We start from the raw sequence: 12,810 nt of genomic DNA, 5'->3' as shown, positions 1-12,810 counted from the left end.
AATGGAGTCAAATACTGCTATTTCCAGAGAACTCTTTGAGTCAAAGGAAATACTTGCTAAGTTCAGCAAAAGTACTGTAAAGCTAGAGCAAAAGCTTGAGTCATCTAGACCGGTAAAGAATACCAATGGACTTGGTTTCTCTAGACATGAGGAAGGAGAATCCTCAGTAACAAATGTTGAAGCATCAAAGAAGCAACTGGCACTCAAAGGAAAAGGTAAGCAAAAATTCAAACCTGTTTGCTTTAACTATCTTAAAGAAGGACACACTGCCAATGTATGTAGGAGCAAAGCCTACAATAATTTTCCTTATTTTATCAACAATGTACCTAGATCCAATAAGTTCAATGGTCATTGTTATGAATGCAACAAGTTTGGGCATAGAGCATTTGAATGCAGGTTTGTCATGAACAATACCGAAAGATATCCTTAGAGGGCTCAAGGAGTTGGTCCGGAATATTTTGTGAACCAGAACCCTAACCGGTTTAATGCTTACAATTATCAGTTAGGGAACAATGGTTATCAACCAGCAACCAGATGGAGAGCAAACTGGTAGATTTGTCATGGACATGGTCACACTACTACTACATGGAGAAGGAAGAATGGAAACATGAACAATGGACCTTGGAGAGCACCTGGATTGGTTTGCTATCACTGCAACAAATCGAGTCACATTCCAAGATTCTGTAGAAGCAGAAAGAGTATATCTAATGATATACCGGTCACTCAAAAAGGAGAAATTGATGTTGAAATAGTTCAAGCGGACATGAACAAAACCTAGAGAAAGAAACCAACAATGTTGGAAGAGGAACCGGTTTCTGCACCTAGTGTCGAAATATCGGAACTGACAAACTAAGCTCCAAAGAGGCTTAGGGGGAGCAAATGGTGAAATGATTGTGAACCCTCCAGTTACACCGATAAAAGACCTTAACCAGTATGTAATACCTATCACTTGGCAGAAGATTGAAAATGGTAAAAGAGGCAAATTAGGGTTTACACCCTAACAAAGGAGCATTAATGACAATAGGTGAGAGACATGTATAAAAGCATATTTCAAATCATTTCTCACTATCTATTTTTGAGCGAAGATAAGTTTTTTTCAAGTGCAGAGCGAAGAAAAGGCGATTTGAGCTAAGATTTCAAGAAATTGACAAGTCTTAAAGGAGATTCAAACTCAATTTACAAATGGTCGTGGAGAACACAAAGCGGTGATTTGGAAACCGACGGAGAGTGGAGTGAAGCAGAATCAAGAAGCCCTAAATTTGCATTTTAAAGGTATTTTTCGTGTTCTTGAAATACTCTACAATGGCTTCTGCATCTCATACCAGTTCTAGTACATCCATTGAGTTGGAAAGTTTCATTCAAAGGAAGTCCAAATATAATGCCCTATCACAAGTTCTGGCTGGAGTAATAGTTGAAGAGGGAATTTATGATTATATTGATTGCAAAATAGAAGACATAGGGTCTTTAGCTATTCACACCCAGTTAGGTTTATTTTGCGGCAAGGACAAGAAAATCAAACTGGATTTTAGTATCCTAGAGAAGAAGAAACTCCATAATGCAGTATACTTTCTGGAAGACTTTACGGAGGATCATATCAGGATCATTTTGAGCAGAGTCCATGGTGACAAGATGTACCTAGAGAGGATGCATGATATCACGCCACAGGCAATTCATGCAGTCATCGGTTTCTGTAACACAGGGGAAGTGCCAGCTCTAAGAACGGTAAGAAAAACGGAAATGGCCAATCTCACCGGTTGAACAAGTGACTCATGGGGTATGACAGTTAATCCTATCAAGGATGATTTGGTGAAATACACCTGCATGTTGATAGGCTACAGAAAATTCTCAGCCAGCAGGATTAATTCTGTATCTGCTGCAGCGGTAAATGCTGCTTACCGGATGATTAAAGAGGATGCATCATTTGACCTATGCACCGGTATGTAGAGGCAACTCCTGTCTAATCTGAAGTTGATTAAATAGGATAATGCACTGAGATTCAAGTTTGGACAACTACTGGTTGGGTTGTTTTTCTATTTCCAAGGCTACTTTCCTGGAGTAGGAGATGTCCAGTGGTCTCCTAACCAACCAGTGACCAAGCAGATCAAGGAAAGCATACAAGCCATTGGAACCAGTTACCCTGATGTGTTGAACAAATATTTTGATGAGTTCAGAAGGAAGATGAGTCAAAGGGTAAGGATCTCAGGTGACATCGTTAAGAAATATGAAGATGACATTTGTTTCACCATCCAGGTGGACAATTGCTTAATGGAGGCTATTGAGCCTAGAATGGAAGAAGTGGAGCCAATGGGCTATGAGGTGATGTATGATATGCTGGAAGGGTATGCCTCAACCCTTATTGCCTCGCCTCTTGATCCTAAGGCAAAGAGGACCAGAACCTATTTGGAGAGGATTGCACCGGCCGAGGAACCCTCTGTTAAGAAAGGAAAAGAACCGGTTGCAAAGAAAGCAAAGGCAGTGCCTGTAGCATCGGCACCAGCTACTACTACAACTCCAAGAGTGACCAAGCGGTCACCTGCAAAGAAGAAACCGGAAGTGACACCAGCAAAAGTCTTTGAAAGAAAAAGGAAGACTAAGTCAAATGAACCGGACTCTGAAGAGAACGAGTCTGATGAAAAGCCAAAGAAGGCCAGATAGACAAAGAAAATGAAGAAGAATGAACAGGCAGCATCTGCACCGGTAAATATTGATATCTCCTCATACAAACCTTTGACACATTGTCAAAGAATAGTAAAGAATATTAGGAGAAAATTACTTCATGATTTAGTAGATTATTATGATGATTTTAATAGTGAGGAGAAAGAAGAAGTACTATAGGAAATTATTCTTTATTTGTGTAAAAATGACCAGTCACCATCAGAGATTAAATCTCAGACACCGGATTCATTATATAAGGCATTAGATAATAAATGGCACATTGCCATAGAAAAAGAACAGGAGATTAGGGAGAAAGTCTTTGCACAATACTTTCTTGACCTCTCAAACTTAGAATTATTTGATGTTTTGGACCAAAATAAAGGACTCTTCTTCACAAGGAGAAGAAGACTCTGGTTGTTGGAGGGAAGAGTTGATGATGTTGAAAAATACACCCATCAGCATATGAATCATGCTATTCAAGCTCACAAAGCATGAATGGTCAACCTGCAAGTAGAAAAAGAACCGTTCATATCCAAACCAGATGAAGTTTTTGATGAAGAAGGAAACTTGGTTGAAGAACCAATCGACACTATTGATGTCGATGCACTGGACATAGAAGATGTCACTCAGGACATACCTTCTGAGGGAACAAAACAAGGGCAACAAGCTGAACAGGGCAGTGAGCAAGCCAAGGACACACAAGAAGCGACTAAGGAATAGGAAGAGAAGAAGAAGAGGGATGAAGATGAGAAAAAGAGAAAAGATGAAGAGAAGAGAAAAGAGGAAGAGGAGAAACAAAAAATGAAGAGAAGAAGAAGCAAGAAGATGATAGGAAGAAGAAAGAAGAAGAGGATAAGGAAGAAAAGAAGAAGAAGGAAGAGGAAGAAAAGAAGAGGAAGGAAGAGGAAGAGAAAGAATAGGAGAAGAGGAAGGAAGCAGAGAGGAAAAAGAAAGAAGAGGAAGACAAGGAACAAGAACAGAAGAAAGAAGCAGAGAAAAGGAAGAAGGAAGGAACAGACAAGGCAGTGGAAGTGATGAAGAGCACACAGATGGAGACTCCAAAGGCAACCGAGAGTCAAGCCAAACCGGTTGATATCTCCAATCCTATCGATCTCTAGTCTACAAGAGAGTTAGAGCTTATGCAGAGCATCAAGGTTGCTCAAGAGTGCCTTGAAATCATTCGAAGAAAAAAGGAGCAAGACATAATTCAGGTGGTTGTAGACACCCTTACCGGTTTGATCCCCCGTACCAATCTTTATAACACTGAATCATCACTAGCACAACTCAAATTACTATGTACTATAGTGGATGATCAAGTGCAGAGCCTAGAAGAAGCAACTGGGGCAAATGTCAAGAAAGAGCATCAAAAGGCTCTTAACATTGCTCTAGTGAAAAAGTTGAACGAGCTCCGGTTTGAACTTCTGAAAGACCAAAAGGATATAAGGGACGCTTTGGATGAGGGAAGCTTGCTACTAAGCAAAATCTGTCAACCCCATCTATTTTGCAATGATGTGCTAACTCAGAAACAAAAGCTTCAAATGGACTTACAATCCTACTTGAGCACATTTCAGCCACCCTATGATTCCTTTGCAACTTATGGGTAAACCGTTCACCGATTCCAGATCCAGTCAGCCAAAATAGAGCAAGAGATCAGTACACGATCTAGAGATTTGCAAGAGCTACAACTGGTTTTACTTCCACGTCTGCAAATTCTTCAGAAGTGTTATCTGAAACTAGATGCCTTGACAGTTACGCAGGAGCTGACCATAGTTGATGCCATGGAGGAACAGGCATCCCATATGCAAACAAAGAAAAAGTGGCCACCTCCCTACTTGAGTCCTAGTCTCTATCCATGAAACAATTTTTGCAGGACTATAAATCAGTTTTTGACAAGTATTATTCATTGTTGTCATAAACTTTTATTATTTCAATATCAAATGGAAATAGGGTTGTTTAGCGGTACTTTGTCATTGTTGGCAAAGGGGGAGAAGTACACTATCTATTTTGGAGACAAATAGGGAGAAGTATCTAGTTTTAAAATTTTGATATATGTTTTGATATATGCTTTATGCTCTGTATGCAAAATTGCTATACATTGTGTTGATTAAGGGATAGTGTATATGCTTAGGGGGAGCAATTTTGTTAATGGCATGTTTTATGTTGTAAAACACTTAGATGTCAAAAATTTATTCTCTTAAGTGTTTCCATCAATGCCAAAGGGGGAGATTGTTGGCATTTTTGATGTTTATGTTGTGATTGTCATTGATGGACACACACTTGTATTGAGATCCTCTTTATATGTATGAGCTAGTGCTCAACCGATATTTGTTTCAACCAGTATGTTGTATTCTAGTCTTTAGACTATTGGTGATTTTGCAGAATGTGTTTCCCAGTCTGAAGCGGCATGTCGACCCCAAGAAGTTCGTAGATCTCAAGTGGTACAAGGAAGCAAAGCGGTATAATACATTCTTACCAGTCTTCATTTTTGTCAAACCGGCAACTGGTATTTTGTATGAACCGGTAATACTCTGTGATGAGTTACCAATCCACTGATTGATTGACGGTGCCGACACACTGATGGTGCTTTTGTGTCATGTTACTGAGTATGTCTAGATTCATTCAACCTAGGAAATTGTAATGTAATCCTATTGGACCGACATGAAATTAGATTCCTTTAAAAGGACATCATGTCTAGGGTTTTAACTTGTTGCTAAAAGGGTTTATGTTGTGACTAGGGTTTAAGGTGGTTGTTGAGTTGTTATAAGAGCGATCTTATCTGAGAAGATCAATTTGTAACTGAGAGAGAGATAGAGAAGACTGAAGTAATGCTGGAATGCATTAGCAGTGAGCTATACTGGATCTAACCAAGCAGTTTGTGCTATTAGATAGATCAAACACTTGTTGATTACTCACATCTTTGACAAGTCTGTAGCCCTTAACTGGGTAGGCCCAGAAGCCTATTGTAAAATCCTTTAACAAGGTGGTTCACTTCTATGAATCTAAAATCCTCTAACAAGGTAGCCTTTAATCAGACTTATCTCCTAACAGAGATTGAGATTCCTAACAGGATCTATTCTGGTGAAGAACATTGTAAGACCTTGACTGGTCTGGTTTCTATTCTGCAGATAGTGACTTGTGAGTTCCATCTCACCGTGGTTTTTCCCATTTCATTTTCCATGTCAAATATCTTGTGTTATGGTTGTATTGCTTTTGTGGGTGAATGCTTTATTTGCATTTTGGTTTGCATGTGTGATAACTGGTCTATCTTTTAAACTGTTTTACCAGTTTATCTTCAGACTGTTTAAGTGTCTAAGTACAGAGATTTTTGGCATACTAGTTCAGCCCCCCCCCCCTCTTAGTATTCATCAGTAGTAACATAATATAAAGCTAAAACAAATAGATAACAATCATACATGATTCACTCCATAACACATATATTTTGGTTACGCAAAAACTCTTGGTTAGAGAGAAACACTGCGGTGGGGATGGCACCCACAACTTCACTACTACAATAATAGAGTGCTCGGTTAGAGCTACATGTTTAGCTATTTTTGATAGCTTACCCTGTTAGGAGTAACAAGATCTGTTAGATCTACCTTGCTAAAGGATTTTACAACACTTAAACTAAATGTTGCACCTGGTTAGAGGCTTTACAATTTATAGACTTGATTAGAGTCTTTTACCCTATTAAAGGTTTCTCTTACAATTTTAAAATATTACAATAAATCATTACAAATATCTAAAACTTTACATCTGGAATGTTATAGCAGATTCTATGTACTCAGAATAGATTACCTTGCTTATAACATACCTCAGTAACCCATATATTAACTCGGTAAACCCTTATGTTTACTCTGCTCTTTTACTGTTCTCTGAAATCCTTCTCGGTGACCTCTGTGTCTCTGTAACAGTCTTCTTACACTCATGCACACACCTTTTTAATTCTTAACTCATGTTGTATAAATAGATCTCTTATGTCGATGATCCATTCATTGCTTCGATCTTACAAACATGTTTTATCGAATGAATAACCATGCAAAATATTTCATTGGTTAGATGACCTCAAAATCATACACAATCTTTAAGTCCAATTTCCAATGTGATAACGGTTAGATGTTCCTCGATCTTGAAACACATTTTCATATGTATGTCCAGATTCAATGAATCTGGTAACAAGTTCACTCAGTGTATAACAACTCAGTGTGTCATCTTTGCTTCTCAGTAGACATGAAATGATACTCGGTAGACAGTTTAGTGTAAACTAAGTTCTGAGACTACTTTCTTCAATAACCGACTGGACTGTGCATACCGACTGAATATCTTGGTAGTAGTAACTGACTAGAGTATATAGAATAAATTTGAACATAAAACTAATGGCAACTTGATAAGTAGTAACATAAAGGTAATATCTTTCGCTTGAATTTTGGTGGTAAAAGTTGTTTAATTCCTCAGTTTGATGAAATTTGGTTATGGCATAGAAGGATGTGTCATGTAAATTATGATTGCATGGTTAAGATAAGTTATAATCAAGTAGTGAGAGATCTTCCTAAGTTGGTGAAGTCTACTAATCTGATATGCAAGGAATGTCAATTAGGGAAGCAAACAAGAGTTACTTTTAAAAGAAAATAATATAGTTTGAATGGAATATTGGATCTTGTGCATACTGATTTGTGTGGTCCTTCTAGAGTGAGAATCTTGCAGGGTGATAGGTATTTCATGTTGTTGATTGATGACTATTCAAGGATGATGTGGGTTACTTTCTTAAGGGAGAAGTCTAGAGCCTTGGAGAAGTTCAATATTTTTAAAGCCATGGTTGAGAATGAGACTGGATTGAAGCTGAAGTGTTTGAGATCTGACATTGGAGTTGAAGTGTTTGAGATCTGACAGAGGCAGTGAATTCACTTCTAGTGAGTTTAATGCAATTTGTGAAGAGAATGAGGTGAAGAGACAATTATCTACTATGTGGACTCCTCAACAGAATGGTAATGTGGAGAGGAAGAAAAAACAATTCAGGTTGCTTCCAAGATGATGATGATTGAAGGACATGTTCTACATTTCTATTGGAGAGAAGTTGTGAGTACTATTGTATACACTTTTAATCGAGTGCATATCAAAGGTGATACTGGTAAGACTCCTTATGAGTTGTGGTTTGGTCATGTTATTAATGTGGTTTAAGGTTATTAAGTGGATTAAATGATATAATCTGTTAATAATTGATTCACCGCCCCCCTCTTAGTTGTTCACCAGTTATCCTAACAATTGGTATCAGAGAATTGGTCCTCTTTTGTAGAAGCTTAACCGCTTGAGGTAGATCCTATGGCAACTAACACTTCAAATCCACCGGCAACTATTTTCAGAAGAGAAATCCCTAAGCTTGATTGAACAAATTATGGGATATGGAAAATTCTAATGGAGACTCATCTTAGATGTCTTGGCAAGGATATTTAGGATATCACTGAGAAAGGATACACACCTTATGATCCAACATTTGGTAATCCTACTCCTGCAAACTTGGATAAGAATATTGAAAATGATTACAGAGCTAGAGAAGCCCTCTTGTATGCACTTACTAATCAACAAATCATGGGATTGACTGACAAATCATTGGCAAAGGTTATGTGGAATAAATTTCAGACTCTGAATGAAGGTGATCCTACTATCAAAATTGCTAAACTTGATGGTTACCGGGTAAGATATGAAAACTTAAAGATGGAATATAATGAAAGAATTATTGTGTTTATGGAAAGAGTAAATGAGATTTTTATGGGAATTCAATGTTGTGGAGGATTTTTGAGTGAAGATAAAATAGTTTCCAAAGTTTTGAAAGCCCTTCCATCGGCTTACAAGATGAAGGCAACTACAATTAATGAGCTGAGAACAATGGATAACTCTTTAGTTAACAGAGACATTTTGATTGGGAAATTATCTACTTTTGAACTTGAAGAATTTGGATCTTCTGGAGCTGTGAAGTCTGAACCTTCTTTTCATACATCATCATCATCATCTACTGACAAAAGTGATTGGAAAGTCCTATATGAAAAAGAATTGGAAGACATGAGGAAAGAAGATGAATAATTTGAGCAACATGAAGCTTTATTTGCTAGAAGAGTACCTAAAGGACCGACATGAAGTAAGTATAAAGGAAAAGAACCTTTTAAATGTTTTTCATGTAATAAGATTGGTCATTTTGCATCTAGATGTCCTGAAAGGAATGCAAGATTTGAGGAAAGAGTTAAGAAATCATTTAAGCCTAACCAAAACAGATATAGATTCAAGAAAAGTAAACAATGCTACATAGCGGATGAGGAAGGAGTAAGTGATGACTCTGGGGATGAACCGACAAAAGACTCTGCTAGTGGATCCAACAATGGAAAGGAATGGGTGTTCTATACTTTAAAGGAAGATGAAATGGAACTGGCTATCATGAATGAAGAAAAGGCCTTGGCAGCTAAAGTTGAAGATAAGGATGAATGGGTAATTGATAGTGGATGCTCACATCATATGATTGGAGATAAAAGAAAAATTTTGTCCTTGCAAGAATACAATGGCGGTCAAGTCAGATTTGGAGATGACAAAGCATGTATGATCAAAGGTAGAGGTACTATTTCTTTGGATAGTAAGCATAATACTAATAATGTCTATTATGTATGTAGATAGGAATTTGGAAAAACATCAAAGCAAATAATTATTAAACTAGCTCAATCACAAAAACTAAATTGCAATGATAACAATCCTAAAACATTCAATAGAGACATGAAAACAAGACATTCAAATCAAATGCAAATCATCACAAATGCGAATATCTCCTCCATAATTATCCATTGTCCTTCTTTCTCCTTCAAATTGCTTTGTTTGTGGATCTCACCTACAAATGCCAAGGCATAGTATGAAAGCAAGATTGTTAAGATGGAATGGCAGCGTAAGGATACTAGAAGCGTGATTGATTGATCGGATCCTTTGATTGAAGAAATTCATCCAATTTATAGACAAATTCGAGAGATGACAAGATTAACATGAAGAGATTTGAAAGGAAATTTCAAATCAAGAATGACAAATATGACAAATTATGACAAAATTGACACTTTCTATGCAAGATTGATTGATTGACAAATTATGACAAATTGACAAGGTTGCTATGCAAAATTGATTGATTGACAAATTATGACAAATTATGACAAGATTGCTATGTCATTCCCATGAAATTAGGAGAAATATTAGAAAAATAGGAGAAAATAGAAAATTAGATGAATTGGAAATTGGGAAATTAGAAATTGATGAAAATTAGGTAAATTAATTAATAATTTTTCATTCATTAATTAATTTACAAAAAGAAAGAGGAATTAATTAGCCAATTAAATAAATATTTAATTGTGACAAGAAGACTTAGGATAAATAAATAAATTATTTAACCTAAAGGGAAAATGACAAACAAGATTAAATGAATAAATCATAAAACCTTAGAAGATGAATTAGAAATGCAAGGACGACAATTAGGTCTTGACAAAAGATAATTAATGTAGGGTCGATTTGATCATGGTTTTGATTGACAAAGGACCAATGCTAACAAATGATTGAGATTGATAAAGGGATCAAATTGATAGGCACCAATTGACGAGGAACAATGACTAATTGATCCAAATTGACATGATTGAAAAAGGACAACGATCAATGACAAATCGATCGCAAAATTGATGAGATTGACAAGAGGACAAGGATCGATGACGAATTGATCACAATATGACAAGATTGAAAAGGACAACGATCAATGACAAATCGATCGCAAAATGCCAAGATTGACAAGAGGACAAAACCCTAATTCTATCATCGATTAGGATTGACGATGTCCAGAATGAAATTGAATTGACGATGTCAAAATATGCCAAATGAGCACGCACATTGATGCGACAGGATAAGATCGACCAAAAATCATGACTGAAGATTGTTATCGACAAGACCAAATTTGAAAGCGAGACAAATGAAGAATGTGAAAGAAGGACTCGATGCTCGCAAATGATAAAGACCAAGTGTGCAACATAGAAGAAATGTTAATGCGACGCACAAACCCTAAAATAAGGTAATACGCCAATGTTAAAGTATGACTCCGCAAACGTTCACCATTTTTAGACATCTACATTTTGGCCCTCTTTGAGACAATGCAATTTTAAGCGTTGTTTCAAAGAACAATAATGAAAATGCCCCAAACAATAACAATGACATATGCATGTCCCCTCGAGGAATTGGCTGGAAACATCCAGAAGAGAGGCCAATTGATCGATAAGAATAATAGAAAATGATAGGTTCAAACAGATCAAGAATTGAAGGTTAGATGCACAAATTACAAGCAATAGAAGGTGCAAAAGACCACAACTAGCATAAGATGGAGAGGATGCATGTCCATCTAGGCACTGACAAAGATCTATAAATGAGACAAGAAGAAGGAAAAGAGCTCATTTGCACTAGCCAAAGTGGAGGATTTGTTGCTCTGGAAAAGGACCCTTGCATAGAGATGGCGAACATTCCAATGGAAAATCACCTTGGGGAACATGTACACACCTACAGATGACCGGACGACGTGGCAGCAACAGTATGTATCTCAAAAACCCATATTGTCAATTTCATGAATTCTACTTGCTTGCGGGACATTGCGAAGCCCACAGGGAATGGAAAAAGGGACTTCTGGGCCTATGTGGGTGCATTCTGCGCTTGTGTGAGGATGTTTTGTGCCTGTGTAGGGTACACAGGTGCAGCTTGATGCTACATAGGCACAGGACAAGGTACATAGGCGCAGTTGTGCACTGAGGACCCTAATTTGACTGAAAACAGCGCGCGGATGATCCCGAAAAGGGGGATAAGGGTAGGATAGGTCAAAATAGATAAGAAAAACCCTGATGTGTGCATGAAACAAGGAAATGCAGCCCTCAAGAGAAAATCCTAAAACTGACAAATTTGTGCCCCAATTGTGATGCAGAGTCGACAGTATCCATTGATTATGCGGGAGAACAGACCTGACTGCTTCATGTTGCACATAGACTCAGGAGCATGGATAGAGATACATTAGCAGGGCTTGGATTATACTATATTACATTCATGCCTGAGATTAGGGCAAACACAGGACTACTTACCGCATTAGCAGAGTGATTGCATTCAGAGACTTCCTCATTCCATCTGCCGACTGGAGAGGCGACGGTGACACTAGAGGACGTGTGGCGTATCCTCTGCATTCTGATTCATGGGGAGATGATAGAATATGACCCAGTGACAAGGAGAGATGCTTTGTGTAGATTATTCGAGTGCGAGGCAGATGATCTGGATATCGTAGAGAGGGAGATTGGCTGGGAGACCATGGCATCAGAGTATGATCAGTGATATGTAGTGATAGCCGTGGTTATAGCATGCCTATTAGCAGGGGACAGATGAGGACATGGATTCCCTATTGGATGGGGAAGAGTGCTAGAGCGGATGGCAACAGAGGGGACTATATATGCATGGGGACCATGTGTGCTTGCCATGCTATATTTTCAGTTGCATTAGATAACATATCAGGGAGTTTAGACTTTGAGCTGTGGGCTCACACTGTTACAGGTATGGGCATTTGAGCACATAGCCATATGTCGACCAATTGCAGAGAGACAGGTAGTACCGCATTGACCATATGTGTACTGCTATGGGGGTACATTGAGACAGGGTCCATTCGGATACATACTGTAATGGCGACATGAGCTAGAAAGATTGAGAGAGTTCACATGGAGGCCATATCTTGATTGCCCTAGATGGTCAGATGATAGTGATGAGCTACTGTACTGCAGATAGGAGAGATACCTAATTGGATTACCAGTGAATCAACAGAGAGTGATTGAGATGTACCTACCAGAGAGAGTCAGATGACAGTTTGGAGAGAGACAAGATGTACCTAGAGGGACTGCACACTTTGCCCGATCTCACAAAGAGACAAGTCAATGGGGGAGGATGATTCAGCCACACATAGCTACAGCAGAGACAGTGGGATTGGAGATCAAATGTGGTGGACGTCGAGATGATAGAGGAGTATGAGTGATGGTTTGCACGATGACAGCCGGTGCCATTGATAGATCCTGATATTCTGGTACCTAGGAGACAGGACGACTTCCCACTCGCTGGAGAGGAGGAGGGAGATGA

Source organism: Cryptomeria japonica, chromosome 7, assembly GCF_030272615.1.
Source record: "Cryptomeria japonica chromosome 7, Sugi_1.0, whole genome shotgun sequence".
NCBI classification, from domain to species: domain Eukaryota; kingdom Viridiplantae; phylum Streptophyta; class Pinopsida; order Cupressales; family Cupressaceae; genus Cryptomeria; species Cryptomeria japonica.
This window is presented reverse-complemented; position numbering follows the sequence as displayed.